At 39.2% G+C, this 12595-nt stretch overlaps 1 protein-coding gene across 1 annotated transcript in view; it reads left to right on the forward strand.

Moving 5' to 3' along the window:
* The first annotated feature begins 222 nt into the window (after positions 1–222).
* LOC133539805 (cingulin) overlaps positions 223–12595 on the forward strand; it is a 67859-nt gene continuing 55486 nt past the window's right edge. Inside the window, exon 1 of the mRNA XM_061881992.1 lies at positions 223–411. The gene's annotated coding sequence lies outside the window, so the exon portion shown is untranslated. The remainder of the gene's footprint in view (positions 412–12595) is intronic.

Below are 12595 nucleotides of genomic sequence, written 5' to 3' on the forward strand. Positions count from 1 at the left end.
TCTGGTTTATTTATTTTTTTTCTACCAGGTTTTGTAACGCACTTTCGTTCTGCATTGCATTTTTGATGTTTGAATAATAAATCTGAAAATCTGCATAATTCACATGTTGAATGATTGACATTTATTGTTGACTAATAGGAGACACAGTTCAACCCCTATGGCCCCGCCTATGTCTCGCGCCGCTGTCCAATGAGATCGCTCCTTGTGGGAAGATTGGAGGCGGGACTGTCGCATCTCAGCGGAAGGCAACAGGTTGCTGTCGCCAACCACATAATGAACTCCTTTCAGCGACTATTTGCGTCTTTTTCGGGAGTTTTTTTAGACGCAAGAGTGTGAAAATAGACGACAATTTTTTTCCGGAGTTGACCTGAACGGACGTAGACGAGCAGGGAAGTGGAGAAAGATTAAGAGGTAACTTTTTGGGGGGGATGTTATCATGTTAATGAATAGGCAGCTAAAGGGTGTCCGACAGAGGCGAGCTGTCATGGCTTTTGTCTTGTTTTAGTCATCTTTTATATCTAGTACAACATCATCAAATCACTTACAATATATACATGTTCATACGGTGCTCTTTGTTAAGACTTTAGCATCGTAGCCTTCATCATTTAAAGTAAGCAAACTCCTCACTAAAATGTCACGTCGACTCCAGTGGATAAACCATGTTTTTGTAATTATCCGAAACTATTTAAACATTTACTAATAGTATCAAGCGTATTTAAAAGTAAATAAACGAATGCATTCAGGAAGAGAAAACTTCAAGTTCTCAATACCGCTCGGGTGTTTGTAATTAGAAAACAAAATAAAGACGTAAACAACTTCCTTATTTAAAAAATAAAGTGTGTTTCCGGAAGTGGGCTTTATCTGTAAATCAAAAATAGGTAGGGCAAGATCATTTGTAGAGCAGTTTGTAGACGAGGAAGTGATTTACAGAAAATTACAAGTAAGCAAAATAAATGAAAAGATCATAAAAATAATCGTAATTATGGGCCTGCTGCAATGCAAGGGGCCATTTACATGCTGCTATTATTGCTCATACTTCAAACATTATATTATTATTATTATATGTCCAGGGTGTACCCTGCCTTCCGCCCGATTGTAGCTGAGATAGGCGCCAGCGCCCCCCGTGACCCCGAAAGGGAATAAGCGGTAGAAAATGGATGGATGGATATTATAGTTCCAACACATTTCTCTTAAAAAAAACAAAAAAACTTAGATTTATATTGTGCTTTTCTAGACACTCAAAGCACTCACAGAGAAGTGTACTCAACATTCATTCACACCTGGTGGTGGTAAGATACATCAGTAGCCCCAGCTGCCCGGGGTAGACTGACGGAAGCGTGGCTGCCAGTTTGCGCCTACTGCCCCTCCGACCACCACCTATCATTCATTCATCATTCATTCACCAGTGTGAGCGGCACCGGGGGCAAAGGGTGAAATGTCCTGCCCTGCAGCGATTTTTGGGATGTCAATAGGTGGAAAGAAAAACCTGCAACCCTCAGGTTTCTGGCTGGCCGCTCTACCCACTACGCCATGCCGACCTTTCCGACACTATGCGTCGAACTGGCCAACGAACCCCCACACAAGTTATATCGTCGGAAAGGTCTCGTTCGCGGCAATGGCGGAAATCTAAATTGGGAACATTTTGTGTTACCGTGGCAACGCTATTTACGAACAAAACAAAAAAATGGGCCAATTGACTAGGTACGTACATATTGTCTAATACGAGACGAACCGGCTAACGAACCCCCCACATATGTTATACCGTCGGAAAATTGTACTTTCCGCCTATGGGCGTATTTTTAAATTGACAACATTTCAAGTTACGATGTTACTTATTCAAGATTAAAAAAAATAAAAAAATAAGCGCCTATATTTTGGGTAAAATGGGCCAATTGAATGGGTACGCCTATTTTGTCTAATACGAGACGAACCGGCTAACAAACCCCCACATATGTTACCAGAGGTCCAGGGCACAGATAGCAGGTCCATCCAAATTTCCGCGGGAATTTCCTAGTTCAAAATCCATCCATCCATCCATTCTCTACCGCTTATTCCCAATCGGGCGGAAGGCGGTGTACACCCAAGACAAGTTGCCACTTCATCGCAGAGCCAACACAGATAGACGGACAACATTTACACTTACATTCACACACTAGGGCCAATTTAGTGTTGCCTATCAACTTATCCCCAGGTGCATGTCTTTGGAGGTGGGAGGAAGCCGGAGTACCCGGAGGGAACCCACGCATTCACAGGGAGGACATGCAAACTCCACACAGAAAGATCCCGAGCCCGGGATTGAACCCAGGCCTACTCAGGACCTTTGTATTGTGAGGCAGACGCACTAACCTCTCTGCCACCGTGAAGCCCCCTAGTTCAAAATACAATTATTAAATTAGAATCAAAAAGTGGATACAGTATTTTTAGTTATCATATTCACAGTATTTTTCATGAGTATTTTTAGTCTGGATTTAAAAATTTGCAAAATTTGAGACCTGTCTCACATCTTCTAGAAGACTAGTCCAGTTTATGCCAGCACAAAACTTCTAACACATCCTCACCATTTTGATCATGACTCTGGGCACCAGCGGAATACCACTCCCTGAGGTTTTCAAAGTTTATATGGTTCTAACATGTCCGAGATGTGCTTTGGCACAAGACCACGAAAAGACTCGTACACAAGCAGCAGTGTTGTTAAGTATATTCTCAGAGGTACAGTACATGAAGCTAGTGGACTAATATGGTTGTATTTCCCGGTTCTAGTCAGGACTCGAGCAGCAGCATTCTGAATGTACTGCAGCTGAATTACAGCTCATTTACAGAACCCATTGAGAATGCCATTACAGTAGTCCTAACTGCTGGAGACAAAGGCATGGATGGATTAGTCCATTTTAAAGGCCTACTGAAATGAGATTTTCTTATTTAAACGGGGATAGCAGGTCCATTCTATGTGTCATACTTGATCATTTCGCGATATTGCCATATTTTTGCTGAAAGGATTTAGTAGAGAACATCCACGATAAAGTTCGCAACTTTTGCTTGCTAACAGAAAAGCCCTGCCTCTACCGGAAGTCGCAGACGATGACGTCACATGTTGATGGCTCCTCACATACTCACATTGTTTTTAATGGGAGCTTCCAACAAAAACAGCTATTTGGACCGAGAAAATGACAATTTCCCCATTAATTTGAGCGAGGATGAAAGATTCGTGTTTGAGGATATTGATAGCGACGGACTAGAAAAAAAAATTGCGATTGCATTGGGACGGATTCAGATGTTTTTAGACACATTTACTAGGATAATTCTGGGAAATCCCTTATCTTTCTATTGTGTTGCTAGTGTTTTAGTGAGTTTAACTGTACCTGATAGTCGGAGGTGTGTGACCACGGGTGTGTTGACGCGCAGTGTCTCAGGGAAGTCGACGGCAGCTTTATGGGCGGCACAAGCTCAGCTGATCTCCGGTAAGAAGCAACTTTTTACCACAATTTTCTCACCGAAACCTGCTGGTTGACATTCGGTTGGATCCATGTTCGCTGTGATCCATAGTAAAGTTTCACCTCTGTGAATTTTAAACAAGGAATCACCGTGTGTTTGTGTGGCTAAAGGCTAAAGCTTCCCAACTCCATCTTTCTACTTTGACTTCTCCAATATTAATTAAACTAATTGCAAAGGATTCAACAACACAGATCTCCAAATACTGTGTAATTATGCGGTTAAAGCAGGAGACTTTTAGCTGTGTGTGTGCGCAGCGCTCATATTTCCTAACAGCCCGTGACGTCAAGCATACACGTCATCATTACGCGACGTTTTCAACTCCCGGGAAATTTAAAAATTGCAATTTAGTAAACTGAAAAGGCCGTATTGGCGTGTGTCGCAATTTTAATATTTCAACATTGATACATAAACTGACTGCGTGGTGGGTAGTAGTGGGTTTCAGTAGGCCTTTAAGTCTGACGTAGACATTATTCTTCGGTTTTTAGGTGGCAAAAAGCTGCTGATGTTAAAGTTAAAGTTTCAGTCAATTTTTAGCCCTACATTTCTAACCTACATATTAGGTTTCATGGAACAAGTATCTAGGTGACTAATGATAATACCACTGACATCCATTTTAATTAATTTTTGCTTCACAATGCTTTTATTTTGTATTACTGGACAAGCGGTGATAAGATTCCACTTGCTATCAGTAGGTGTACGCAGATAAAACTTAGGCAAGTGTCTGGAGTGTGTGTGTTCTAATATAGTTTCACTTGTGTGCTGTTTGGTTACATTGAACTGACCTCTTTGTTTGCACAAATGAATGTGTTTGGATTGTGAAAAGAGGAATAAATGGCTGTTTGTTTGGGACGACCACCACCGCAGCGAGAGAGAGGGTCTGCCTCCTTTGTGTGGACCGCATAATGGAAAGAGGGCGAGTGTGTGAGCAACTTCCGCATGTCTTTAGTTTGTCAACTACAGCATTTGGATCAGTCTGACCGACCAAGTGTCACTGTGTTACCTGCTGACACAGGGTGACTCACGAGTGTGGTATTTCTCCCCCGTCACACATTGACACTGCTTTCGTTGCACACCACACCTCTTTTAATAACCTCATTATGCTGTGTTTTCATCAAAACAAGCAGCTCCAGTTTGTGTAAGAATTCTATTAGAAGGGTGCATCCGTTCATCATTGTTGGTGGTTAAGCAGTTATTCCTGAAGTGAGTACACCCATTCACGTTTCACCAACCGTTGGATTATTTTTCACAATGGACAATTATATAAGGCAGTGTAAATTGTTTACATTTTCAAAAAAGCTGATTATAACTGTCCACTTGGTATGCCTTTATTTTATTATCACTTTTGTTAGTTTCATTTGTAGTGTATTGATTTATATTTAGATAGCGCTTTTTTCTCAAAGACTCAAAGCGCATTATTTAGTGAAACTCATGATTTACATTTAAACAAGTTGTGGGTGGCACTGGTACCAAGGGTAAAGTGACCGGCCCAAGGACATAACGGCAGTGACAAAGATGGCGGAAGTTGGAATCGAACCTGGAACCCCTCAAGTTGCTGACATGGTCGCTGTACCAAGACCTTAGTGTATAGTTTTTGGTATGTTGGCTTGTCAGTTTAGTCTTTGCTAAATCTACTCTTTTGTTGCCCCTAAAAAGTGTTAAAGTTGCCCTATAATGCAACTTTTCTTACTTATTGGTACCTGCTTATGTGTATTTGGGATCTGTATAAGTACCGAAAATTTGAAATCAAATAGTGGAGGCATTGCAGATATTTTTATAAAACAATCTTGCCTTCCTCTAAACGGTCCGTTTGGAATTTTGTTCAAGTGTGGCATCAGCGGATTATCCATATATAGTAGAAGTTTACCCAAACATTCTTGCGCGTGTCAGCCTATTTTGATTTACTGTATATAAATCCGGCTCTGCAAAACAATCCAATGATGGAAAATTCTCTGTTGTTGGTTTCTTTACTGGCACTACACAAACTTTCAGCGTCATCTGAAGTAAAACGTTCCTTACTTTTATGATTTGTGGTAATGTGCCTTCAACTGTAAAGAAGTTGCTTAGAGTGTGTGCATAAAAGAGTCCTGCTTCACCAGCAAACACTACTTTAAAAAAATAACTATCTATTTAACCAATATTTATAGCAAAAGAGAAGACAATGAAACGGTAATAAATATCACTAGATTGTATATGTGTGAATAATATGTTTGCAATGTTAGTTCGATGTGTATGTAGCTAGCCTAACCCTCTACTGTAAGACAATAGCATCACTTGCTTCCGGCAATATAAAGATGGATTTTTTTTTAAAAACTAAAATTAATGGCGGAGTTGGTGATTATCTATGGTAATGCAGAAGACAATAAAACAGTAAGTAATAACTGTAGGTTAAAAAAAAATATGTGGATGGTACGTAAGCAATGTTAGCTCAAGTTGTTGTGTATCGAGCTCGGCCTTCTACTGTAAGACAATAACGTCTTACAGTAGAAGCAACTTAATTATGATTTTCCTAAAAAACAACTTTTATTGGATCACTGCTTACTGTGTTTCACAATGGGCCAGTCAGTAATATAATTTGTTATTATGTTCGTGATTTAGCTCGTAGCGTGGCTTGCTGATTAGCCAGCTCAAACCTCTATTGTTTCCAATTTGTTAAAGCAACAGCTGTGAAATTATTAACATGATAAAGAATAGAAAAGCATTTTATTGTCAATACACGCTTGTATACTGTATGTCCAGGATTTAGCAATGTAGAGAGAAAGATTCTGTAGAAGTTTAACTTTATCCAGCGCATCGTACGAGAAATTTCCAGCCGAGCTTCCTTGCTTTCTGTCAACTGCGTTGGCTCAAGGAGGGTGGATATGTTTATATGGACTGAATTTTTAGGCACAGTCAACGCGTTAAAGGGAGTCGGTTTGGTGGCTTCTGGATTAGGTCCTTGGTTTTTGCAGAAAATCTGGTTCTGATGGGCTCATCTGGCCAGGATTTTCAGCTCTCAGTGGATCGGTTCGCAGCCCAGTGTGAAGTGACTGGGATTAGAATTAGCACCTCCAAGTACGAGTTCATGATTCTTGCCTAGAAAAGTGTGGAGTGCAAACTCCGGGTTGGGCAGGAGATCTTGCCCCAAGTGGAGGAGTTCAAGTACCTCGAGAGTCTTGTTCACGAGTGAGGAAAGACTGGATCGTGAGACTGACAGGTGGAATGGTGCGGCATCTGCAGTGGTGCGGATACTGTATCGATCCGTTGTGGTGAAGAAGGAGCTGAGCCAGAAGGCAAAGCTCTCAATTTACCGGTCGATCGACGCTCCCATCCTCACCTATGTTCCTGAGCTTTGGGTTATGACCAAAAGCACAAGATCATGATACAAAATTAGTTTCCCTCCGTCGGGGGGCGGAGCTCTACCTTGTGCCCCGTTTACACTGAGCCGGATACGGTTATCCAGGGTAAATCACACCTAACCTTATCTGTGTCCACACACAACAATGCCACCGTTTAAGACCCCCGACCCCTCCGTCCGCTGGCGCAATGCGACCTAGTACGCATGCGCAGAAAATGCGCACGTCATAGTCATCTCAAGTGTTGCTCTGTGTGCAAGTTCTTAAAATTAAATACAACTTATCTAAACAATATCCAGTGTTGTGGTATTTCAATTAACTGGAATCCAGTGTGCTGTGGGGCCCTATTGTAGTGAATCCCACCTGAGACATCATAAATCAATCAAATCTTTATTAGACACACAAACAATGTGATAAACAGAGGTGGGTAGAGTAGCCAGAAATTGTACTCAAATAAGAGTATTGTTACTTTAGAGATTTATTACTCAAGTAAAAGTAAGGAGTAGTCACCCAAATATTTACTTGAGTAAAAGTAAAAAGTATGTTGTGAAAAAACTACTCAAGTACTGAGTAACTGATGAGTAACCTGTTTGTTTAATGATTCCAGCAACAAATAATGCACAAAAACATAAAAATAGCAATGAGCAAATTCAGAGCCAGGAATATCTCTTAAGCAACTAAAACAATATTATATATTAAATAATAATACATTAAAATAAAAAAAAATTAAGGCAAATTGAGCCACAATAACTTAACAGCACCATAGGCTCAGTAGGCATTTATTGATTGATTGAAACTTGTATTAGTAGATTGCAGTACAGTACATATTCCGTACAATTGACCACTAAATGGTAACACCCCAATAAGTTTTTCAACGTTTATCAAAACTTAATAAATGACCAAGTCGAGGTGATCTACCTCATATATACATACACACACATATCATATATACACATATATATATATATATATATATATATATATATATATATATATATATATATATATATATATATATATACATATACATATATACATATACATATATACATACCTTTATATATTCAGTATATAATTTATATTTATTTATTTTGCAGTTTTTGTTGACATGTTAAAGGTGTTTTAATGAATATACATGCATGTTTAACATATAGATTCCTAACTTTAATGAAGACAAGAATATAAGTTGGTGTATTACCTGATTCTGATGACTTGTATTGATTGGAATCAGACAGTAGTGCTGATAACGTCCCGGTTTTCAAATGGAGAAGAATAAAAGTTCCTCCTTCCTGTCTAATACCACATGAAAGTCGTTGGTTTTTGGCATCTTATCTGTCCAGCTTCCATATTCGTTTTTATACACTTTACAAGAAATACATTGGCGGTAAACTCCGTGGCTTGCTAGCTTGTTTACGCTGGCTTTCGGAGACTCTTATTTTGTTAGCGCAGGCGCGATGGAGCGGCACTTTTATTGTGAAGACAGGAACTGTGCGATCAGTCTTTAGGCTTTTGACAGGAAGTACGGTTGAAATAAAAAGTGTCTTTTTTCCTTTACACTTTTGATTGATTGGTTGATTGATTGCAACTTTTATTAGAAAATTGCACAGTACAGTACATATTCCGCCCTGTGATGAGGTGGCGACTTGTCCAGGGTGTACCCCGCCTTCTGCCCGATTGTAGCTGAGATAGGCGCCAGCGCCCCCCGCAACCCGAAAAGGGAATAAGCGGTAGAAAATGGATGGATGGATGGAGTACATATTCCGTACAATTGACCACTAAATGGTAACACCCCAATAAGTTTTTCAACATGTCGGGTTCTACTTGTGACGGTCACGTGACCACCTGGCTCTGTTTGATTGGTCCAACGTCACCAGTGACTGCATGTGATTGGTGAAACGCAAACATGCGCAGTTCCTACTTTGAATGCGTGTCTGACAAAATCAAAACAGACAAAGCGCGCATTAACAGATCGATAAAAAAAAGTAGCGAGTAGCGAACTGAATGTAGATAAATGGAACGGAGTAAAAGTAGCGTTTCTTCTCTATAAATATACTCAAGTAAAAGTATGTTGCATAAAAACTACTCTTAGAAGTACAATTTATCCCAAAAGTTACTCAAGTAGATGTAACGGAGTAAATGTAGCGCGTTACTACCCACCTCTGGTGATAAAGAACATTTTACATCAATCAGTCTAGGGATCTTGATATCTGGTCAGAACAATCATCACTTTTTTGCCTTCACCTTCATTGTTCATTCGTTTTTGATGACTTTATATACTCTGGACCTAGACGTTGAGTCGGCGACATACTGCACATGGCAGACAATAACTGATACAGTCTGCTTTGCCAGTCCAAATGCATTCACTGTTTTCTTCCTGTGTGGGGCACGGTTTTATTGATTGTTTGATTGAAACTTTTATTAGTAGATTGCACAGTACAGTACATATTCCGTACAATTGACCACGAAATGGTAACACCTGAATACATTTTTCAACTTGTTTAAGTCGGGGTCCAAGTTAACCAATTCATGGTACTAATTATAGTACAGTCTTTCTGGCGTTACTTCCTCTCCGAACTCAGATCAATGAGCAATAATAATATTAAGTGCCGGAGATTCAAGAAATACACGGCTCACTTTGTCCGAGGAGGGGACCCTGAAAGGCTAGTTTAGTGTGGCTGAAACGGGGCTTAGGCTAAATAATCATTCCTTTCAGGGGTTAAACGACTTGGTGTAGACATGGCCTTAGAGATAGGGTGCGAAACTCTGTCATCCGGGGTGAGCTCAAAGTAAAGCCATTGGTCCTCCACATCGAGGGGAGCCAGATGGGAAGGTTCGGGCATCTGGTCAAGATGTCCCCTGGACACCTCCCTGGTGAGGTGTTTAGGGCACGTCCGACTGGTAAGAGGCCACGAGGAAGACCCAGGTCATGTTGGGGAGACTATGTCTACTGGCTGGTCTGGGAACGCCTTGGGATCCCTCGGGTTGGGCTGGACAAAGAGGCTGGGGAGAGAGACGTCTGGGCTTCTTTGCTTTGGCTGCTAAGCGGAAGAAGATGGATGAGGTTTTCATTTATATATCCGGTAATGCATTGCAGTAAACTGTTCTAATGGAGAATCATGTTCAAGTAAGAATCGATTCTTAATTGAATCCTAGATCAATAAGAGTTGCAAAGAGGAAAATATAACAAGAACTGTTGGTGTTGCAGCATTGTCACAGTTATTACACGATTGATCCATCAATTAATGGTGTGCACACCAAGCGGGATATCATTGTATGAGCGATACTAAAAAGATTCAAGCAATATTTTTATTTTCTCAAATTAAATTTTGTAGTTTGTTTTGTTATTTTTCCAAATTGAGTGCATAATTTTTTGGTATCGGTTTGTAATTGGTTCGTTAAGATTCCAAATAAATGATACGGCTATCCGTATTTTTTTATCCATAACATAATTATTGTCATAATTATGTTACGTGCGCGCTCTTACATTCACTTTAAGGTCCGCTGCAACGCATAAAAAAAGACACAGATAGTATCTGACAATCAGATTGGAATAATCACAAATAAGGAAGCAACAGAAACACCACAAAAAAGTTTGTAACAACAATAGTTCCTCTTTCAAAAATCACACAGGCTAATAAGAGTTAGTGTTGGTTTGAAGTGAATATGCTTTACTCAAGAGTCTTGACAACCGCTCCAACGCTTTATCAACCGTCCTCCAGGGATTTAGTAATCCACTAACCAATAATCATCCACTCAAAAAAATGAAAATTTGAAGTAATGCAATAATCCATTAAGTTGCTTTAAAACCAGATAGCATTTGCTGACAGGTCTTGGCATCACTTCGTCACACAGATTTGCGTGGCATCAAAACACTCCTTGCTTAAATTCACACCCGTCTAACATGCTAAATGATTGTATTGATGTACATTATATATTTGATGTAGCTTGTAAAAGATTTGAATGCCATACATAAATATTATTTGCAACTGAGTGTAATAGTAAATAAAAGAAAAACAATGATGGATCTGTGGGGTCTTTACAAGATGATGACATAACTGCCTTGCACTTTGCACTGCAAACAGAGTTGACTTGTCTAAACCTAAAAAACAGGTGTTGATAAAAGACTTCCCTGCTGTGAGATGTTACATGATGTTGGTGGTGTACAACCTCTTGTGTTAATATAAATTATAATAAAAAAAAAAAAAATTATACTAAGAAATGTAGTTTATTTGTTGTAATGGAGGTGACTATTATTAACTTAGGGGAGAGTCTCCACACGGTGTATAGAGATAAACAATTAGATGCTAGGTAGTCAGCCAGGGGACTAACACAAATACGATATCAGCCAGATGAGATCTGTGTTTGTAATCGCCATCAAAAGGCAGTAATTGGCAATGGCGATCACTTACCTGTTCATTCATATCTACCGATGACTGATCGATTGGCGTACTATTGACTTTGTTTTGCTTAAACAATTGCATGTACAAAGAGTATAAGGAACTTGTTTAAATATTGTGTTGATATTGTTAAACCGTCAATAGTAATCACTATAAACACATTGAAAAAAATTACAGTTAATACATTTGATCGGTATTATTGATAATCAATTTTTAGATGCATCACAATTCGGACATAGAAGATTATCGAATCGATTAGTAAACCTCATTAATCGACATACGATTTATTTATTGTAAATAAAGTAATGCAAGCAGTTTAAAAATTTGGCAGACTGCAGCAAGCCACCTCTCTCTCTCATGAGAGATCCGACCAACTCCTTTACTATCGGACACTTATAGTCCAGTTTTGCACACATTTTTACTAATTTAATAAATGTGTGAATTAATTTACCTGTTTCTTGGTGCAAGTTGCAAATGATAAATGCATATTTAGTAAAAAGAAAAAAAATATAATACACCACAATATAAATAAACTAAAGATGCATCGATAATCGATTTTTAATCGAATCATAGCTCCTCAATCGTAATCGAATCGGGAGGTGCCCAAAGATTCCCATCTGTAATTATTGGTATCGGCGGACCTCACTCATTTATTCCGATTCGGCAGCATAAATCACTGATAGAAGCTAGGGCTAGGCAATATGGATAAAAACTGCAACATGATATTGATAACTATTGATATTATTATGTCCTATCAAATATAAGGGACAAGAAAAAAATATATTAAACGTAAACATTTTTATTTCAAATCCCCAGAAAAGGACAGGAAATGTCAACACAAGCATGGAAAACCCTCAAACAAACAATGTCAACAACATTTTAAAATCACATTAAACACTTAACAATTACCTCTTAAAAAAGGTGCAAAAATAAGGAATATGTAAGAAATGCTGAATAAAGTGTAACAAATTAGTGCAAAGTGTGAAGATGTATAGAAACTTGAGAATAACTATTTTCTGCAGGTTTAGTGCCAGGCAGTTACAGCTGTGCTCTAAAGGGTGAGCGCAGCTAAGGTGATTTGATATTACCAGTCTTAGTGGAGACTAGCGCCTTGCATCATTTACACAGCACATTGGTCTGCCATACTGTTGAGTTGACTTTCCCGGTTTTATCGACAACAAATTAACTCATTTTAACCTTATTTTCTCACACCATGCAAAGAGTCAACTGCGAGACAACAAAATGGCGGAAATAGGTGATACTGTTACCTGATTTTGTTAGCGTGTCACTCCCACTAATCAGTGATCACTTTGTGCATCGCTCGTTTATAAGAAAGCAAGTGCTTGTGTTTATGCAACCAACCTTGCTTCATAA

This window comes from Nerophis ophidion, linkage group LG21 (assembly GCF_033978795.1).
Source record: "Nerophis ophidion isolate RoL-2023_Sa linkage group LG21, RoL_Noph_v1.0, whole genome shotgun sequence".
NCBI lineage: Eukaryota > Metazoa > Chordata > Actinopteri > Syngnathiformes > Syngnathidae > Nerophis > Nerophis ophidion.